Source organism: Lampetra fluviatilis, chromosome 49, assembly GCF_964198595.1.
Source record: "Lampetra fluviatilis chromosome 49, kcLamFluv1.1, whole genome shotgun sequence".
Taxonomy (NCBI): Eukaryota; Metazoa; Chordata; class Hyperoartia; order Petromyzontiformes; family Petromyzontidae; genus Lampetra; species Lampetra fluviatilis.
Window position 1 is genome coordinate 4,058,579 of NC_136323.1, and position 19,225 is coordinate 4,077,803.

Consider the following 19,225-nt stretch of genomic DNA (forward strand, 5'->3'; position numbering starts at 1 on the left):
ACAAACAAAAAACAAAAACATGAACAAAAAAACATCTTAAAGTGAATATGTGACTGAGTGCAAACAGAAAATCCAAGAAAAGACAGCAAAATATTGCAGTAACAAATTGGCTGTGTCGGGTGGTGGCGGGTTTAACGACACATTTACGCGATTTAACCCCCCATCCCCCTAAAAAAACCTCATACGGTGAAAATAGATTTCAACACAAAAACAATCAAAACACGTTGGAATCGACAGTACGTTAATAAACCTACAATCCGATTCCTGTAGAGAAATAATGGAATCGATTCCAATTCCAATGTACGCACGCGATCGATTCACCACCAATTTCCAAACGCGTTCTCACCCCACACGCTTATTTACGACCGCCAATTCCGCCCCCCCCCACCACCACCAACGATCGCGTCCCGTTCACGCCCGGCGGCCACCGTAGTCACCCAGCTCTATCCAATCAGAAGCGCCGAACTGGGTCACGCGACGTCGTCTCGGCCAATCGCGTAACGGCGGCGGCGCGGGGGGGGGGAGGGGGGTACAAACCCGGCCTATCTCGTTTGTCCGCCATTCGGAGAGAGAGCGGGAGAGGTGAGGAGTGGAGTGAGGAGTGGAGTGGTGAGGAAGACTGTGGTGGTGGTGAGGGTGGTGAGGAGCGTTGGTGAGGAGGTGAGCGACCATCATCTCGCGGCGTGGGTAAGGAGGGTCGGGCGGGGGGGGAAGGTCAGGCGGCGAAGCTTCACACCCGGAATTTGGGGTTGATCGGCAAGCATTGTTGTCAAAGTGTGGCGTAATTGTCATTGAAATTATTGTTATTTAAACAACAACTAAGTGAATGTATTATAAGCTTTACTTTTCTAGTTAGGGCGTCGTTGCCAGCGTCGGTTGTCTGCACTGTAGTTGCAAAATTGCTGAGGATCACATTTAATCGTCATCGTCATCAAGTCTCGTAACCAATGATGATATTATCGAGATCAAAAACAACAACAACAGCGTCTCGTAAATATATCATTGATAGAAGCAGCAGCAGCAGCAGCTTTTATTAATCATCATCGCCACCGTCATCGACAACCAGCGAGCGCCACTTTGCTGGTCTGTCCGTGGCAACGCTGTGTCCGTGTGGCTTCATTATCGAGGCAACTCTGGACCGTTTCGACGTTCAACGTCTCATCAGCAGCTTCGCTTGAAGTCCTGCTGACGAGCTCATTTAATCAGTATCAGCAGCAGCCCATGGTCAATCCACTGCTATGTCACGAAGGCCCTTTACAGGTTCATAGTGATGCAACGCATTGAACGAAACCCACCTGCATTGGTGCTGAACTTCTTTCGCGTCGTACGTAGCCAAGCGCGCTGATAAAACTAACGTAAACACACACGAACAGCGATTTGTGTTCAGCAATGTGGAGTTATTTACTCGTTCGCAAACTCATGGCAGGTGGTTGCTGCTGCTGCCGATACTGCCGATGATGATTGGACGCGTTGTTGGTTGATGTTGGTGGCACGTGAAGTTGTCTACAATTCTAGATTTGAAGTTTTCGTGACTGAAAGGATTCATACTCTGTTTTTTCCGGTAAAGTCACGTAGGTAAAACGTAAAAATTAATTAACTCACGACGTTTCGGAAGGAACACAAGCCTCTGTAGCTACAGCGTACGCTACAGCAATTGTACTGGATCAGTTACATCTAAGTTGTCTACAGATGTGACACAACGGGGTTGTAATGGTTTGCCACGACGATCTGTCACTTTAAGGGCTATTATTCCTGCGATGGTGATGAAGCTCATTATTATTCCGTTGTTTACGCAGCAAAACCTCGCCCGAGACTCGATAGATTGCTGCCAAGTTTTCGTGGTAGGTAGGGGGCGATGTTAACAATTTGTTAAATTGTGGATGATTTATCAGCATTATGGGATGTTTGGCCTTTACTGTATCAGTTGTATTGTATTTTTTTAATCTTGAGAGGAAACCCATTCATAACCAGGGGCAATGCAATCTAAACTCCACACAGAGGCACACCCCACTCGGGAATCGAACCCAGGTAGTCACCTTCTCGCTTATGAGGCACACCTGTTACCCACTGCGCCATTTGAACTTATCCGCTTGTTCGGAATGACTTGTTGAACTTAATACGACAGACGCTGTCGCCTCGACAGACCTGGTTTTCACCTGAGGACGGCTGCTTGCGTTGTGGCCGAAACGTCATGAGAATTATTTTATTATGTTTTATTTTTATTATTTTATTACTTCCCTTCTACGTGACTTTACCGAAAGAACCAAGAAGATGAATCCCTGCAGTCACGAAAGCTTTAAATCGAAATTTAATACGTAGGTTTTTGCAACCCGATATTATGATTTTATAATTGTTTTCTTTTGCATGCTTGACGCAGTTGCTTGCGAAATGTATCTAAGTTTGGATGTGATCATTCTTCAAGCTACTGGTTGAGCTGACGTTTTTTTTCCGCATCGAACGATTGTCCACGTGACAATTGCATTCCATTGGCTATGTCAGATGATCGTGGAGATGTTGGCAACAAAAAAAGACCGGCTCGATCATTACGGAGCAGAGAACCCAGAAATAAATTGATGAATTGGAAATAATTTACTTGAATTCAAGGCGAACACATGGGGCTGGAGAAACCTCTACACCAATAGCCAATAGTCGTGTAGTCGATGATGATGATGATCTTCCAGGCACCTTGTATTCCCTTTCCTGGATGAAGCCAATCAGCCTGAAATGTTACCTCTCGAGGTGAGAGTTAAAAAAAACCTATCAAGGTTTTCAATCAAGCTGTTATTCAATATCAATCCCAAGTGTTGTGAAGTCGCCGAGGCAATGTGATGATGTCTCAAGGCATGTGCCCGCTGATTAATTTACTTGGGCTGCTCGTTGAGCTCTTGTTTTATTACGTCTCATTGAAGCTGGTGGTGTGAGTGTTATTCTGGTGGAGAGTGTTATTTACTTGAATGCATGGTGAGTTTTCTCCGGCTTTATCTTCGGTTTTTTCCCACAGGAAGCCAGGCTCTCGAATGAAACATCCACAAATGCGGTGGGACAACCCTCCCCACCTCAAACCCAGCCCTGAACAAAATGCAGACTATATATATTCTTGGTTCTTTCAGTAAAGTCACGTAGAAGGGAAATAAGAAGCAGACGCTGTCTTTCTGACAGCTCTGTTTGTTCACCTGAGGACGTCTGCTTGAGTTGTGGCCGAAACGTCGTGAGAACTTTATTATGTTTTATTTATATTATTTTATTATTTCCCTTCTACGCGACTTTACCGAAAGAACCAAGAATATGAATCTCTGCAGTCACGAAAGCTTTAAATCGAAAAAAAATGTAGACTTTGGCTTTCCTGGGTAAAAAAAAAAAATCACATATCGATTATCGATACTTGTATTGTTACGATGCGCACGTGACATCGCAAAGGGTGGTCCTAACCGTGACTTAATCTCACTCTTTCGTGAATGACGCTTCCAAGTTGCGTAGCACAGCCTGGCACACAGCCTCCGTGTGTATCTCATTGACTGCTGTGACTCGAATGTCGGAGCACCGAGCTGGTCCCGTTGAGAATCCTGGGTTTGAATCCAATCAGCCGCCCGTGATTAGACCAGGTTCTCAGTTGGTGGTCTCAGCATCCCCCCCCCCACCTCCCGTCACCCATGACTGCACGCGCAACAACAACAAAAAACCCATCACGTTGAATTTGGTTCTGCACTTAATTTTACTAAATTAGCGGTTCCCTCGTCGTGTAGAACGTTACTTTCGGTGGCGCGGCGAGTGGGAAAGCACTTGCCCCCCTACTGTGTCAACCAGAGGTGGCTGTGATATCCACTTCCGCGGGCCATCGTCCCTTGTAACACAAAGCGACGTTCTGTTGTGCGACGGATCCAAATTAATTATTTGTCTAATGATTCGATGCCTGTAGCACCGGTGGTTAAACCGGGTTAAAAGATAACATTGAGAACTTAATCTACAGCAGTGTTGTGACATCTGAGCGGTAACGATGAGGCAATGTGCCGGCTGATTAATTTTCGTTGTTTGCCGGTGGCTCTTGTTGAATGTTTGTGATTTGTGTCTCCGTGCTCACGCGTGGAGATAGAAAAGTCAAGGCAGAAGCGATGGTCTTGTCTCCATGGTTATGTTTTGGTTGACCCAGGCTCAGATGTTTGCTTAACGCTGCACGCATCCGCCATTGTTGCGTCCGTGAATATTTCCACAATGGATAACGCTGTCATGTATTGTTATTTATAATTGCCATCATCATCATCAGCAGTGATCGATCCACTGCTGGATGAAGGCATGCCCCCTAGCCATTGCTATCTATCATATTTCGATTTAAAGCTTTCGTGACTGCAGGGATTCATCTTCTTGGTTCTTTCGGTAAAGTCACGTAGACTTAAGTCATGTAGACTTACGTGACTTTACCGAAAGAACCAAGAAGATCTATCATATTCTCGCAGTGCAACAATCCAGCACCTGCGCACAAGCTCATTTTGTTGACTGGCGTCCTGTTATTAGTCTCCACCACAGGCCATCATCCCTTCCAGCTGCCCTGCCTCAAGCCACTTTCTGTTATATTTAACCGAGTTCACGTTTTTTGATGTATTGTTGAACTTCTTTCACACCGTACGTAGCCAACCGTGTCAATCGGAGGCGCGATTACGTCCGTACATTAAACACGCGGTCCGACGTTATAGGTCGTACACGTCTTTATTTAGAGGGCTCGTTGCGCATTTTTCAGGAGGGTTGGCGGTTCTTGTCTTAAATTACACACGGCAAGGGGGTTGGGCAAAAAGGGGTTGGGGTGAGGTGCGGGAGAGTGGTGGCTGACATATGAGAGGGCAAGGAGCTGGCATGCTGACTGGGAGTGGGATCTAACTCGGTTAACAAGGCGTGTGTCCTGGTGACACTGGGCTCGTGCAAAATTACATTCTTAATGGTCAATATGTTGTCTCTAACCTTGCCAACGTTCTGTAATCCACGTGCTCTTCTTTCAGTCGTCTCAATGTAATTTCGAGCGTGCGTCTCTCTCTCGATGCTCCTTTGCAACGTGGAGTTTTCATTTCATTTTAATTGAAACGGTCATCTCAATACTGTGTGTGTTTGCGTATATATACTGACCGCCAGTCATCTCAGTCAGTCGACCCATGGCACCTGGGTCTGTCCCGTGACCTACTGCCAGCAGGTGTTCGACACTTCACGTGGCCTTACAAGTGCACCTGGCCTGGCACAGGCGCCGTGGTGACGGCATTGCCATTTAGTGGCGAATGGCGGTTGTTGTTATACTGACTGCTGGTGACGATTATCTGAACAGGTCCCAGGCCTCCCTGAGGTCACCTCGCCCTCAAATTAGTATTTGGTGCTGTGCCTAAACATTGCCTCTTGGGAGACAAAGGCAGTCGTGCGTGGCGCTGGCCACCCACCCCTCCTCGTGTGCCACGGTGCCGGCCTTCATAGGTGCACGCGAACAGCACTTGCCCCAATAGTCCGTTAAGGCTATACGGGGGATATTTGTCCTTGCCTTGACCGCTGGTACGTCAGCAGCACCATGTTCATCTTCTCACTGAATCAGTGGCACTGGGGCGTGCTTGAGATGAAGCGACATCCCCCCCCCGCACGGCATATCGATTAATTAGTCACAACTGAGGGCCGCGGTTCGATTTGATGTTCAGTCTTCTTTGAACATTGTGGAGCATTTTAAGTGGCTGCAAGGATGATGTTGAACTCATTACATTGCGCGGTATATGCATACGCAAGCATTGATTCTCACAGAGTCTATTCGATGCGCTATATATAATGTGGTCTTAACAACCGGCCAAGTGGCTTGGCGATCGAGCGAGCGGCTCATAATCAGAAGGTTGAGAGTTCAAACCCCGTACGCATGTTGAACTTCTTTCGCACCATACGTAGCCAACCGTGCTAATCGGAGGTGCGGGGGAAGGACAACAAACTAAACGCACAAACAGTTCTAAAGAAATGCTGTTTAGGGGTTGATTCGGCCCATCATCCTTCCGGACGGAGGTCTATAAAACGATCAACACGTTGTGGGGAAGTCAACTGGTTGGTTGTTCTCGGGATAGCCTCGCCCCCACCATAGGAGTGTGGGATTTCCACCACCGTTGTAAGCAGAAGATGAGCACCGCCTCATTGCTCATTTGAGCAGGACATCAAGAATGATAGCAATAATAATTATATTAATTGGGTGGAAGCCAAGGGATGAAAGTCCTCCTGAGAGGTGACAGCGGCGGCGGCTTGCGGAAGTCTGTGCCCAGCAGTGGATTTGACCACGTTTGACGCTGGTAACGATTACAATACGCAAAAGTCGTTTGGGCAGAAAGACGCGTTGACTTTGGTCTGATCGAGTCACGATGATGTGATGGCACCTCGCATATAGAACATTAGGAACATGATGTATCACTTAAGTCTTCCTGTCATTAGTTATTACGCATTTGATTACAAGTAGCATGATGCACCGATGACATACCTTCCACTGCCGTGCGTTTAATAATGCGGGCACGCGCTATACTCTCAGGTATTGACTTCAAGTGCTGCAAAGATAATCGACAAAGATCCTCCCGTGTAGCCTTAACAGTCTTTTGGGGCAAGTGCTGTTCGTGAGCACCTATGAAGGCCGGCACGGCACACGAGGGGGTGTGTGGCCAGCACCACACCCGCCCACGTTGATCTCCCCAGCACTCCAGGTACTCACTTTGAGGCTGAGCCGACTTAGGGGATGCTCTGAACAGGTACCAATATTTGTCACCGATATTAGCCGTGAGCGGGATTCGAACTCTGGTTGCCAGGTTTCGTAGCGCAGTGCGATAACCACTACATGACCACTCCATACACGTGCTTCACACGCACGCAAGCGCGCGCACGCACGCGTTTGTGACATTGCTGCACCCCTTATATCGGTTTGCCGAGTTTCGCGTCATTAGCAGGAAGCAGGCTGCCTGGGAACATGCAGTACAATTCCATTGTCCGTACATTTTCAATACCAATTTTTTTTTTTAACGCAACTAATTTTTTGTACAGGTCCCTATGTCAATCAACTGTTAGGCGGATGCCTCACCGCATCGTGCCGGTGTCATGGGGATTGCTCGAGCGTACTGCTCCATGCTGTTCCGTTAGGGTTGGTGATGAAGGGAAGGGGCGGCGGGTGCCCAGGCCCCCTTCGGATGTCACTCGCCCCTGATGTTAGGCGTGGCTGGAGATCGAACTCATGCCTGCCAAGTTCATAGTGCAGTGCGCTGCGCTAACCGTTTGCGCCGCCGCTCCACCAAACAGAACGCACTGTTCGAATTTAAACTGGCTGATTCGTGCACGCACGGTTCTATGCGAGTGTCGTAAGTGTGAGAAATTATTATTTGAATCGATGTTGCACGCCTATGTCTCTCCCCCTCATTACTTATCCCCTTTCATCTCGCTACTCCCCAGTCATCTCGCTCAATCCCCTTCACGGAGGACCTTGGAAATGGTGAGGGCAATTTTGCAGTCAATCCAGGACCAGGTCAGGAGCGATTATGTCGTTTGCAGGCTTGCTTTCTTGTCGTTTTGTCTTTGACTGCCATCATAACACAGTGGGGAGCACGGAAGGGGGGTCCGCCAGTCATCACAACCAGTTACGCCATAACACCGGAGCCTGCCCGTGACCTCCTGGCAGAAAACCTTAGACACTTCACTTAACCTCAAGGCGCACCTAACCTGGCACAAGCGCCAAGGTGACGTCATCGTAACGGAGTGGCGATGAGCGACTGTCGTCAGAGTTGTCTCCTTGGGTTACGGCGAAATCGGGGCGACTGCCCCGGGCCCCGCGCTTTTTGGGGTGGTGCCCCCCTCGCTTCGACGTCACAGTGTCAGATGTAATAGTTCCTGTTTAGATTGAAGGCGTCGGGGGGGGGCGGCCCACACGGTGTGATTTGCCACAGGTCCCGCACCCCCATGGACGGTGCTGGTCATAGTTGTTGTCGTAGTATCCATGGTGAATGTTCATGTACTTTGGTACGGTGGTCACTGTGTTGATGACGATGGTTGTAGGTTCGACCTCGTGCGATGTATGTTTTGGCACGATCCACGGGGGCCCGCTGCTCGCCTTTTTGATTAAGCTCGTTGTGAAGCCAGATGACAGAGATGTGGGTGACAATAGCAACTAACGGATATCGAGCAATTTTACAACAATAAAATGAATTGCTACTCTCACGCACCTCCGATTAGCACGATTGGCTACGTACGGTGCGAAAGAAGTTCAATATACATACGTACATAATAAAACATTTTTACGATTCCGCAGCCGTATTAATTATTATTTGTTTACGATTTAGCGGCATTAATGGTGGTGGTGTCTCGGTGCTTTGCTAGTGACAAGCAACTTACATTGCATCTCATCTCGAACATTTGAAAGGGGCCGCCCCCTCCAGTGACAGCTGTCTCTGTGTGGAACACAGTGACTTAGCACCTGGCCTGCATTCAGGCGTTAGTCTGCCAGCAGGGGGCGGTGATTGCTGCGATGTGCAATCCAAATTGGATACCTCAACGACACACTTTTTCCACCAACGCAAGTCCCGATCCCCCCTTATCCGGGATCGTGCCGCTGTCGCCATAGTGGAACCTAACCCAGATCCGGAAGAACGCCACTAGCGAACGGAGTTGCAGCAACGCGGACGTCCAGGATTAAGCGCCTCCTTCGAAATCCAAGCGTCCGCACCGCCTGCTTTTGACGTTCCTCCTCCCGGAAGACCACCGGTGGTGTAACCATGAACCGCGTAGGGAACACCAGCAGGCTGGCGTTGCACATCCCTGAAATGCAAAGACTAAATTAAGCCGCAGTCGTGCGACCGTAGCCATGTGACCAAAACCGTGGACCGTAATCGTTAAAACCGCTGTCGTGTGCACTCCTTGAACGGAGGGATGACGGCAACCAAACCTGCACCCGAAACCCTCTCTTGACTTGTAGACATTGGCGTTTAGCAGCACCTGGACATGTTTCGCCGTGCACAAGAGCATTGAAACAGACTTCATCACACCGGTGTGTTGGAGAGTAAACCCACAGCATTTACAATTTTACTCTCCAACACACCGATGTGCTGAAGTAGTAAAACTAATTGGCACGTTTTGTTTGTGTGACAAACCTCTTACTAATCAACTGTATCGGGTGGTGGTGGATTTAACAACACATAATTATACTCTTAGGTTTTTTCGGTAAAGTCACGTAGGTAAAAAATAAAATTACTAAAAGTAATAATAGAAATAAAATAAAATAATAAATCACGATGTTTCGGAGGCAACACAAGTCTCCGTCATCAGGTGGGACAGTCACAGCTAAAATTACTGCATTAATTTTACGTCTTAATCCAAAAAAACCTTTGTTATGGGCAATATTGGTCGCGAAAGCTTGTGTGTTAAATATCTAAACAATTACCGTGTTTTCCAGATTATAATACGCTCCGTGAAAAATAAGACCAACCCCGTGGTCGCGTGGATTTCTCTCCGGGTCCTCCCGGTTTTTCCCTCCGTGTTTAGAATCAACGTCACGTGTTCCGAGTATTTGGCTGCTACGATGATAAGCCACTTTGTTGAGTTATCATTTGTGATAGCCAGGTCGCTTGTGAAAAATTAACCCGTTAAAACAAAGTTTTTCACTAAATCCTTTATATGCGTGGCATCGGGGCGGCTAGAGTCCTCTCGTCCTCTGGCTTGAGATGGCTGCCACCTATGGGTCAGATGATTGTGTGCCAGCATTAACCAATTGGTAAATAAATATTTGAAAAAAATTCCCTAAACAGTGTAAAAATTTTGAAAAAAATTTTCACGAAAATTCATTGTCACGCACAACGAGTCTGTGTGCAAAATGTCAGCTCGATTGGATCACGGGAAGTGGGTTAAAAAACGACCGAAAGATTTGCACGGTCCTAACCAAGCAAGCAAGCGAACTTAATATAAAGGATTTAAAAAGACCTACATTGCTCAGTGGGGCCTTAGCTGGCAAAATGGTTGTTTTAGATTTTGTTTTATTCCCCCCCCACCCAGCTTGGCGTTGCTTTTAAACGGCTCCGCCAAACGATGAGCGCCGAGCGCTGTGGCAAGAGGCAGCTTGTCAGCTACGCGGCGATGACTCAAAAACCTGTCCGGGATTTATCTTCGTGGTATTTTGCTTGGCACCCCCAAGTATTGAAGTGGGGGGGGGTGGGTGGGCCACAGTTTTACAACGATTGCAAAACTGTGGGCAGGCTGACCCACATTCGCGCAGTAATTTTGTACAACGTTGCCCGGCAGTGCCGAGCGCGATGATTTATGGGAACATCCGCTGTGTTTTTGTTGATGCCAATTGCCTTTTAGCATCAGGCAACCCAGCAAGCAGCGTTTGTTAAACAAGCCCTCACACTCGCTACTGCGCTGAGACCCGCAGAGCCGAAAAATGGCCCTGGGATTGTGCCTTTTAAACCTCCCTCCCCCCCCCTCCCGTGACCATTAGACCCGGCATGATGTCTTCGGTAATACATGTTCCACACTCTTGCATGACCTTTTCCAAAAACATTAATTTACGTGGAGGATTTATTGCTTGTACGAGTCTTACAGGAAGAAAATCATGCATACACATGGATGCTGTGAGGCTTTGTATGTACGTACGTTTAACTTATTTCGCACCGTACTTAGCCCACCGTGCCAGTCGGAGGTGCGAGGTGTGTTGGTTTTCGGAAGTGTTTGATTAGCGGTACGGAAGGCAAAAGACGAAACACGTTTTGGGCAATAGGCCTCTGATGAAAGTGACTGTTTTTTCTCTCTCGGGCGAGAGCCCTGTGAGCAACATAACTTCACACCAACGTCCCGTTCACATTGGACCGTCTTTACGAGAGATACGTATGGCAAGACCTCGCTTAACGCGGTAGATGCGTTCCAGAGCGAACAGTTCTGCGTGCAGCGAAATCATTTTCCCCGTAAATAATGATCACGCTCGGCGAGATGCGATGTGCCACTGCGCACGTACGCGTTGAGATGGCGGCACAAATAACTGAGCGTACGCCACCACGATGGTGTGTCCTTCAGCGATGCTGTATCACTCCGCTGAGCAGCGCAGCTCAAGAAATTCGTTGGTTGTCGGCTGCTCAGAAACCGTGTTACAGCGGAGCGCGTTCCGCGTTGTGCGAAAAGTGTTTCCCGAATAGAAGAATCGCGTCATCGCGAAAGCACGTTGTCGTGTGAACACCGCCACGCGTTCAGCGAGGACTTGCCGTATAGTGACCACCACCACCCCCACCCACCGCCCACATGACGGACGGAAAGACCCCAATGCATCATCGCTTTGAAGCTGAGAATACCAATTTATAAAAATCGAACGGGGATGCACATTCGTCATTGACAGATTAGACCTGCATATAATTGTATTTCAGCGACGGGACTGACGTGCCCCCCCCCCGCCCCATCTACCTGTTTTACAAATTTAATGGGTTTTTCCAAACACAAAAAAAACAAGGCGTTTTACTCATACCTTGCGCAGTCGTTGGCAAAGCAGACGCGCGAGGCTGCTCTAGTCAGCTGCTTGGAATGCGTTTGCGCGTGTGTGCGCGCGTGTGTGCGCGCGTGTGTGTGCGCGCGTGTGTGTGCGTGCACGCTGCTTCTACTGCTAAATTAAGAATGCCCGAGCCAGCCCCGACGCAATGGCGCGATGTTGATTTGCAGCTCGGCGACCCGATTTTGAGCCGGCACTCTTTACGGACACACTGTGCCCAGTGTCTTAAGTCTGTCGCACTTTTGCTTGCCAACCGCGAGCATAATTGTGATGCGGTCGGGGTGTTTGGAGACCCGCGCAGCTCTTAGGCCGCCTCCTCATTGCGTACGGCTGAGCGAATAGCAACTTCGCGACACCTTGAGGTGAGCTCGAGTGAACGGCTGCTGCTGCTGCTTCTGTGCCCTCCGTTAAGTTTGTGCAATTCTCCGTGGTTTGCGATGCGCCCCACGGTTTGCAAAGTGCCCTGTCGTGTGCAATGTGCCTGCCTATGATTTGCAACGTTATCTGAGGTTTGAATTGTGCTCTCTGGTTTTTAAATGTGCACTACGGTTTTGCAATGTGCCCTACGGTTGGGGAAAATGTGTTAGCCCTGCTCCTTTACCCTGATTGGGCGCCCGAGCGAGATTGACACCTCCGCTTGTGAGACAAGGCGTTATTATCATCACGGTTCGGTTCCTGCTCAGCCGGTGGGGAATACCTACCGTGCTATGGGAGTCCCCTGGTGCTGGTATGGCTTGGATGGATGTGCCAGTGGAAAAATGGTAATGGGAGTCTTCAGGCTTTCTCCCGATAAATCAATTGCGAGGGCATTATAATACGCATAACAATTGATGGTGTACAGCGTATGCAAATTACATATGCAAATCAAATGCAACATTCACGCAGATAGAACCAGTCAAATAAGCACTACAAACAATACAACCGGAAGATACAAACGATACAACAAACAACACAAAACAAAATTAGATTACTGGCCACCCTGTATTTATCCAGGAAAGTGCCGTTGAGTCTCAGGACTCTTTTATCGGGAGGGTCCTGCCTGCATTGGCAAAGCCGGCCAATTTCCTTCTGAACGAGTGAGGAAACCCGCGATCCTCCCGCAACCATGGAATTTGACGACCCGTGATGTCATTCGGGGCTGTGGGTGGTGATCCCATTCATGCCCCCTATCAATTAGCGATGGTAAGCTGCGCTTTGTCCCAACAACGGTTGTGATCGTGGCAATTAAGCATGGGCCAATTGTACGGCGAGCGTGCTCCACTCTGAACCCCCGTGACCTGAGTTCCGTTCCTGGCCACGACTAACATCAGTGGTGAGTAATATGGATGCCTAGTCGCGTGACGCCTCGGGTGGCTGCATGACCACGTGGTGGTTGGATGCAACAATAGCCATTGTTGTACCGTACTCCTGTTTCTATACTCCCATGCTTTTGAGCCCCGCCTTGACCAACCAGCACAGTGAAGTATGGTCAAACAACCCCCATCACGACCCACATGGTGTGGGTGTGGGGAGCCCCCCCCCCCATAATCCAGCAATGGATTGACATAGCGCTTAGAAGAAAAAAATCTTCTGAATATGATTTAACAGGCATGCGATAGCATATCGGTAAGCACTGCAGATGCTTGTTGCATTCCGTAGCTTGCTTACGTGAACCTATTTCTCAGCAGGACGCTGTGTACCGTGGCGTGTGCTCCTTGGCGAAGGATGTTTTGTGGGTCGGTTTGCCCTGAAAATAGTGATCTGCATTGAATCTTGATTTGAAGCTTTCGTGACTGCAGGAATCCATACTCTTTGGTTCTTTCGGTAAAGTCACGTAGGTATAAAATAAAATAAATCACTTTTTTAGTTATATACTTTTTTAGTGATTTATTTTATACCTACGTGACTTTACCGAAAGATCCAAAAAGTATAGTGATCTGCATTGCTCGGTTGGTCACTCGGCAAACAAAGTTCAGGCTAGGGTTACCGGTTTAATCCACCTTCACAATACAATCGTCTTCATCATCGTCGTCAGCGTTAGACATGCTCTTTCCACCGCTAGACCGCTTGTGGTGCAATATTCCTCGCTGTTCTCGTTCTCTGCCATGTTGACGTTTTTGTCTCATGTTGTTTTGTTGTTGTTTTGTTGTTGTTTTGTTGTTGCTCAAGCAGCACCAAGGATCTCCGGTGTAAAATAAGCGAGGCAACCGGTTAGATGGGACCATCATCCGAGCAACAGATCAAAAAAAAACTTGAACTTCAATCTGTCACCGTCGCTGCTGGCTTTTTAATAACAATGATAGCAATTGATTTTTTTAAACAATTATGAATATCATCGCAATTGCCCCATCGGCGTCGCGTCACGGGATGATGAATCCACCGCTTGGCGTCACCGCGTTTGACATCGTGACGTAATCGCTCGTGAAACACCTTCGAGGTGGACGACCGCGATGTTGGGGAGCGTAACAGAATCCACGCATTGCGCGTTCTCGTGCTTCCCTGTCTCCGTAAAATGTTTTCTTCCGTGGGCGGCGACGTGGCCGAGTGGCGAAGAGATGTTAGCTACCTCGCTTGGTATACAGGAGGTCGTGGGTTCGATCCCGACCTTGCCGCCTGCTGTATATTTGGAGTTTGCGTGTATCTCTCTCATCATCATCACGGTGGCTAGGAGATGTTAACTACCTCGCCTGGTATACAGGAGGTCGTGGGTTCGATCCCGACCTTGCCGCCTGCTGTATATTTGGAGTTTGCGTCTCTCTCTCTCATCATCATCACGGTGGCTAGGAGATGTTAACTACCTCGCCTGGTATGCAGGAGGTCGTGGGTTCGTAACCGACCCTTACGCCTGCTATATATTCGGAGTTTTCATGTTCTTTCTCCCCGTGGTTGTGTGGATTTTTCTCCGGATCCTCCGGTTCTTTCTTCCATTTTTTGAATCAACATCACACGTCTTAGAGTATTTTGCTGCTAGAAATTTCCACACGTTGATGATAAGCCCAACTTCGTTGATGACCAGGTCGCTTCTGAATAAGAGCTACGTAGGCTCAGTGGGCCTTACCTGGTCAAATAAATAGTTGATAGTTTTTATAGAGTAGTGGTAGCGGGCACCTTCATCGCAGAGATTCACGGTTTCAGCTCGGTGGTCACCCTGGTTAATACTGCGGTGGGCGGGGTGTAGTCACCGTAAAATTAGACCCAACTCTAAATACTCCACGACTTGGGCCATGCATGCCGGTGTCACGGCCCAACGTTGCTAAATTACTCACAAACTACTCTTTTCTTGTTTGTTTACTTAGCTATGTCGCTTTTTTGAGAAGCGGCGTATCATCACGTGGAAATTTATAGCTGCCAAATACTCTTAAACCAAATGTGGAGGGGAAACCCCTGGAGGACCTTGAGAAAAATCCACGCGACCACGGGGAGAGAGAGGGAGAGAGACACCGCAAACTGCAAATATACAGCAGGCGGTCAGGGTCGGGATCGAACCCACAGAACCTCTGTATACCAGGCGAGGTAGTTAACATCTCGCCCTCAGTTGGCGTAACACACAGCAACGTCGCTACCTGTTGTCAGACGAATGCCCCGATTTGCAGGACGATGCCGCGTGTTTTAACCCCAAGTGCCCGCACAGAGACATCTGCCACCCCGGGGGGTGGGGGGGGCAGATGCCATGAGTGGTGGCGGTGGCTGACGCACCGCGAGATGTAAGGCATGGCAGACGCGCGGTATAAATATTAATTGGTGCGGCGATGGCGATGACTGCGATAACAGGATTACAATTAGCAAGGCGAAACAGTTGGCGGAGGGGTATGATGGCTGGCAGCGTGGGAAGTTTACAGATTTTTCTATTATTGCCGCTCATACCCGCGGTGACTGCGACGTCAGAGCAGATGGTCACGCCCAGTACCCCCCCCCCCCTCATCGCCCCCCCCCCCCCTCATCGCCCCCCCCCTCCTTGCCCCCCCCCCTCGGCCAAGATCATCCGAATAGAAATCTGCGGAAGCCCCAACTCTGTGCCAGCCAGTTTCTTAAGTTGCGTAGCCCTTTCTCTGTAGCCAGGTCAGAACCAAGGCTACAACCCAGGCCTTCCGAGTGTTTTGAATATTTATCTCACCGACACTTATACGGCAGGGGGGGGGGGCTTTGAATGATTCGCCCGTTTGTGATTGAATTAATTGTCACGTTTCAAGGTGATGATTTGAGTCAATTATTTTTTCTAAATATATAAAGTACACTGTATATGTACTGTGATTAATGTAGCGGCTGCAGGGGGTCACGTGACTCCTTTAAATACAATTCATCTGAATCGGAACACCACCTGAGTGTGTGTGTTGAACCTCTTTTGCACTGTACATGGCCAATCGTGCTAATCGGAGGTGCGTGGGAAGGACAACAAACAGAGTGGGTCTGTGTGTGAGTCTATGGATCTCGGAGGTGGCAACCGTGCTTTTATGTATCCGATAGTGAGCTATAAGAATCGATGACTTGACTAACGGTGGAACTCCAGAAACAAACTGTATACACGTTCGTCAGTGTAACACCGTGGCCTTGAAAGGAAAAAAATATAATAGGTGACGTTTCAGGCAACGGCCCTTCCTCGTAGCACGTTTAAATTAAGTATGCATTAAATTTCGATATAAAGCTTTCGTGACTGCAGGGATTCATCTTCTTGGTTCTTTCGGTAAAGTCACGTAGAAGGGAAGTAATAAAATAATAAAAATAAAACATAATAAAACAATTCTCACGACGTTTCGGCCACAACGCAAGCAGCATTCTTCACCTGAGGACGGCTGCTTGCGTTGTGGCCGAAACGTCGTGAGAATTATTTTATTATGTTTTATTTTATTACTTTCCTTCTACGTGACTTTACCGAAAGAACCAAGAAGATAAGTATGCACTGTGAAGGACTGTCACCCGAAACGTCGCCTATTATATATGCACATTTCCTTTTTAAGCCCACAGTTATTGATGAATGTGAGTTTTGTTCGTTTCGTTATTTAATGTTTGTTGCACCACTGCCATATCAGTATCATCAGATAATGTACGACTCAAGAAGAAATCTGCAGAAGCCACAACTATGGTTTTTTTCACCATTGGAACCACATTTGCCAGTAAAAAATATGATATTTGTTTTTTTTACCCTTCTATCTGGCAACAAAACTGACACCTTTTTTCCCCCAGTTTTTTGTAAGCGTCACTTTTTGTGTCAAGTTAAGAGAGTTAAATTTGCTCGTGTCCTCTGAAATCTGCGGAGACGGGGCCAGCGAGCTCGTGTGGTTCCTTAACGAACTGTGGGGGATTGGCCTTCTTAGTGTTTCCATTCAAATGAAAACCTTTCACGTCTTAATTGACCCAAGTGCTGTCATACTCATGGTCAACACGTCTGTAGATCTTGATTGAAAGCTTTCGTGACTGCAGGGATTCATATTCTTGGTTCTTTCGGTAAAGTCACGTAGAAGGGAAATAATAAAATAATTTTAATATAAAACAATATTTTTTATTATTACTATAATAATAAAATAATATTAATATAAAACAATATTATTTTATATTACTATTATTTTATTATTTCCCTTCTACGTGACTTTACCGAAAGAACCAAGAATATACATCTGTAGACGTAGCAAACAAATATCTAATCTTGGTTTGTGTGAGGGGGGGGTGGAAACATCGTATTAGATTCAAAAGATACTTGCAAACTTGCCAATAATGATTGCTGTTATTCAACCAGGCCCAGCAGACGAGCCCATTGTTTGTACAATTCGCCTCCAGATGGTTAGGGAAAGCGTCAATAAAAGCCGTGAATCTAAAGTCCTGTTTAAGACAAACCCTCCGACTTCCCCCTCTTGAAAAACTAAAACCCATCTGCCAGGCCCGGTGGTACATGCCCTCTGTGACCCAGTCAGTCCGTGCTTTGGGGGCCGTCCATAAATGACGTCACGTGGTTTTGGACGATTTTTGACCCCCCCCCCCCGTCATCACACGGCGTCACAAAAAGTCAGACCCCCCCCCCCCTCAAATATGACGTCACAAAGCTCTGCCCCCCCCCAAATAGAACACGTTTCAAATCGCTTTAAACTATTGTCATTGTAGTGCGTATTTAATGTGGCGCTGCACTTTGATGTAGGAGAAAACATTTAGTAAAAAGTCTATGTAATTAAATAGAACGTGTTGTCTATATTTATTTAAAGTTGCGCATTTTGATGTGACGTCTCAACCCCCCCCCCTCGTCACACATCGTCACAAATGTCTGACCCCCCCCCCCAGGTGCGTGACGTCATTTATGGACGACCCCACAGTAGGTAGCACACAGGATGGGTGCAATCTGCCAGGCATCTGTCAGTCAACCCATGGGCACCTGTGTCTGTCCCGTTGAATATACGTACTGTATGTTGAACTTCTTTTAGTACCAGACGTAGCCAATCGCGCTCATTGGAGATGTGGGGCAAGGACGCTGTTGTGAGTTGTATCAGCTGATTTGAGCGTGGCCGTGGTCAAGATTTTGTGGTGGTCAAGGTTGTGGTGGGCCTCAAGTTGGCACGGTAGGGGGTGACACAGGTGGTGCATCTGCCACTCATCTGTGTCAGTCAACCCATGGTCACCACCTTGGTCTGTCCCGTGACCTGTCAGCGAGCCTTCGACGCTTCACTTGGCCTCAAGGCGCCGTGGTGACATCACCGTCATTTAGTGGCGAATGGCGGCTATTGGTGGTCAAGGTGGTTGTTGTTGTGGGGAGCGGTGGCACAGCGGTTAGCGCGTTGCGCTACGAACTCGGCGACCAAAGCAGATCTCCGTTGCTGTTCACGGCCAACACCAGTGACGATGCTCGTAACCGGTCCTGGGCCTCCCGCTAGTTCGACTCAGCCTCACACATGAGTCGTGTGCGCGACGTGTAAACATCCCCACGGGGGGAGACACGATGCGGCCTTGCGTGGTGCTGGTCCCCCCCCCCCCTGCTTGCGCCGTGCGCCACCTTTCATAAGTGCTGCCACTCGCTAACAGCACTTGCCCCTAGTCTGTTATAAGGCAATTGGGGGGGGGGGGAGAGATCTTTTGGTGGTGGTTGTAGTGGTGGACGATTCTGACACCGATGATGTGAGCCCCCCTGACCAGGAATTCAAACTCGGGTCTGTCCGCTTCGCAGGGCGGGCAGTGCGCTCGAACACTGCGTCGCTGTTTTTGGGGGTGGCGGCTGCGTGGATGTCACGCTGGTGAGCTCGGGGGTGGTGTTGTGAAGGCGGTCAGCCGCCTCCTCGTCCGTCCCGACTCACGTTGAACAACATGGACCTGGGGAACCTCCCTCCCACGCTTTCACGCGACATTCGCCCAACCGGATCGAGCTGGTTGTGCCCGCTTTGCTCGTTTTGGACCCGGCGTTCGCTCCCATTCGCTGCGTGCGTGTGGCTCTCCTCCCTCCCTCCCGCTCTGTCGCCTCCCACTCTCTCCTCCCTCCCCCTTCTCTTTCTCCCCCCCTCTCTCCTTCCACTCTCTGCTCCCTCCCCCTTCTCTTTCAACCCCCTCTCTCCTCCCACTCTCTCCTCCCTCCCCCTTCTCTTTCTCCCCGCTCCTCATTCCCTCTCTGTCTCCTCCCACTCTCTCCTCCCTCCCCCCTCCTCCCTCCTACCTCCCCCCCTCTCTGGCTCCTCCCACTCTCTCCTCCCTCCCCCTCTTTCTCCCCCCTCCCTCCCCCCCTCTCCCCTCCCTCCCTCTCCCCTCCCCTTCTCTCCTCCCTCCCACTCTGCAATGTCG

At 48.7% G+C, this 19,225-nt stretch overlaps 1 protein-coding gene across 1 annotated transcript in view; it reads left to right on the forward strand.

The window, feature by feature from the left end:
• The first annotated feature begins 582 nt into the window (after positions 1-582).
• Positions 583-19,225, forward strand: part of LOC144948468 (roquin-1-like) — a 65,520-nt gene continuing 46,877 nt past the window's right edge. The window contains exon 1 of the mRNA XM_078877963.1: positions 583-687. The gene's annotated coding sequence lies outside the window, so the exon portion shown is untranslated. The remainder of the gene's footprint in view (positions 688-19,225) is intronic.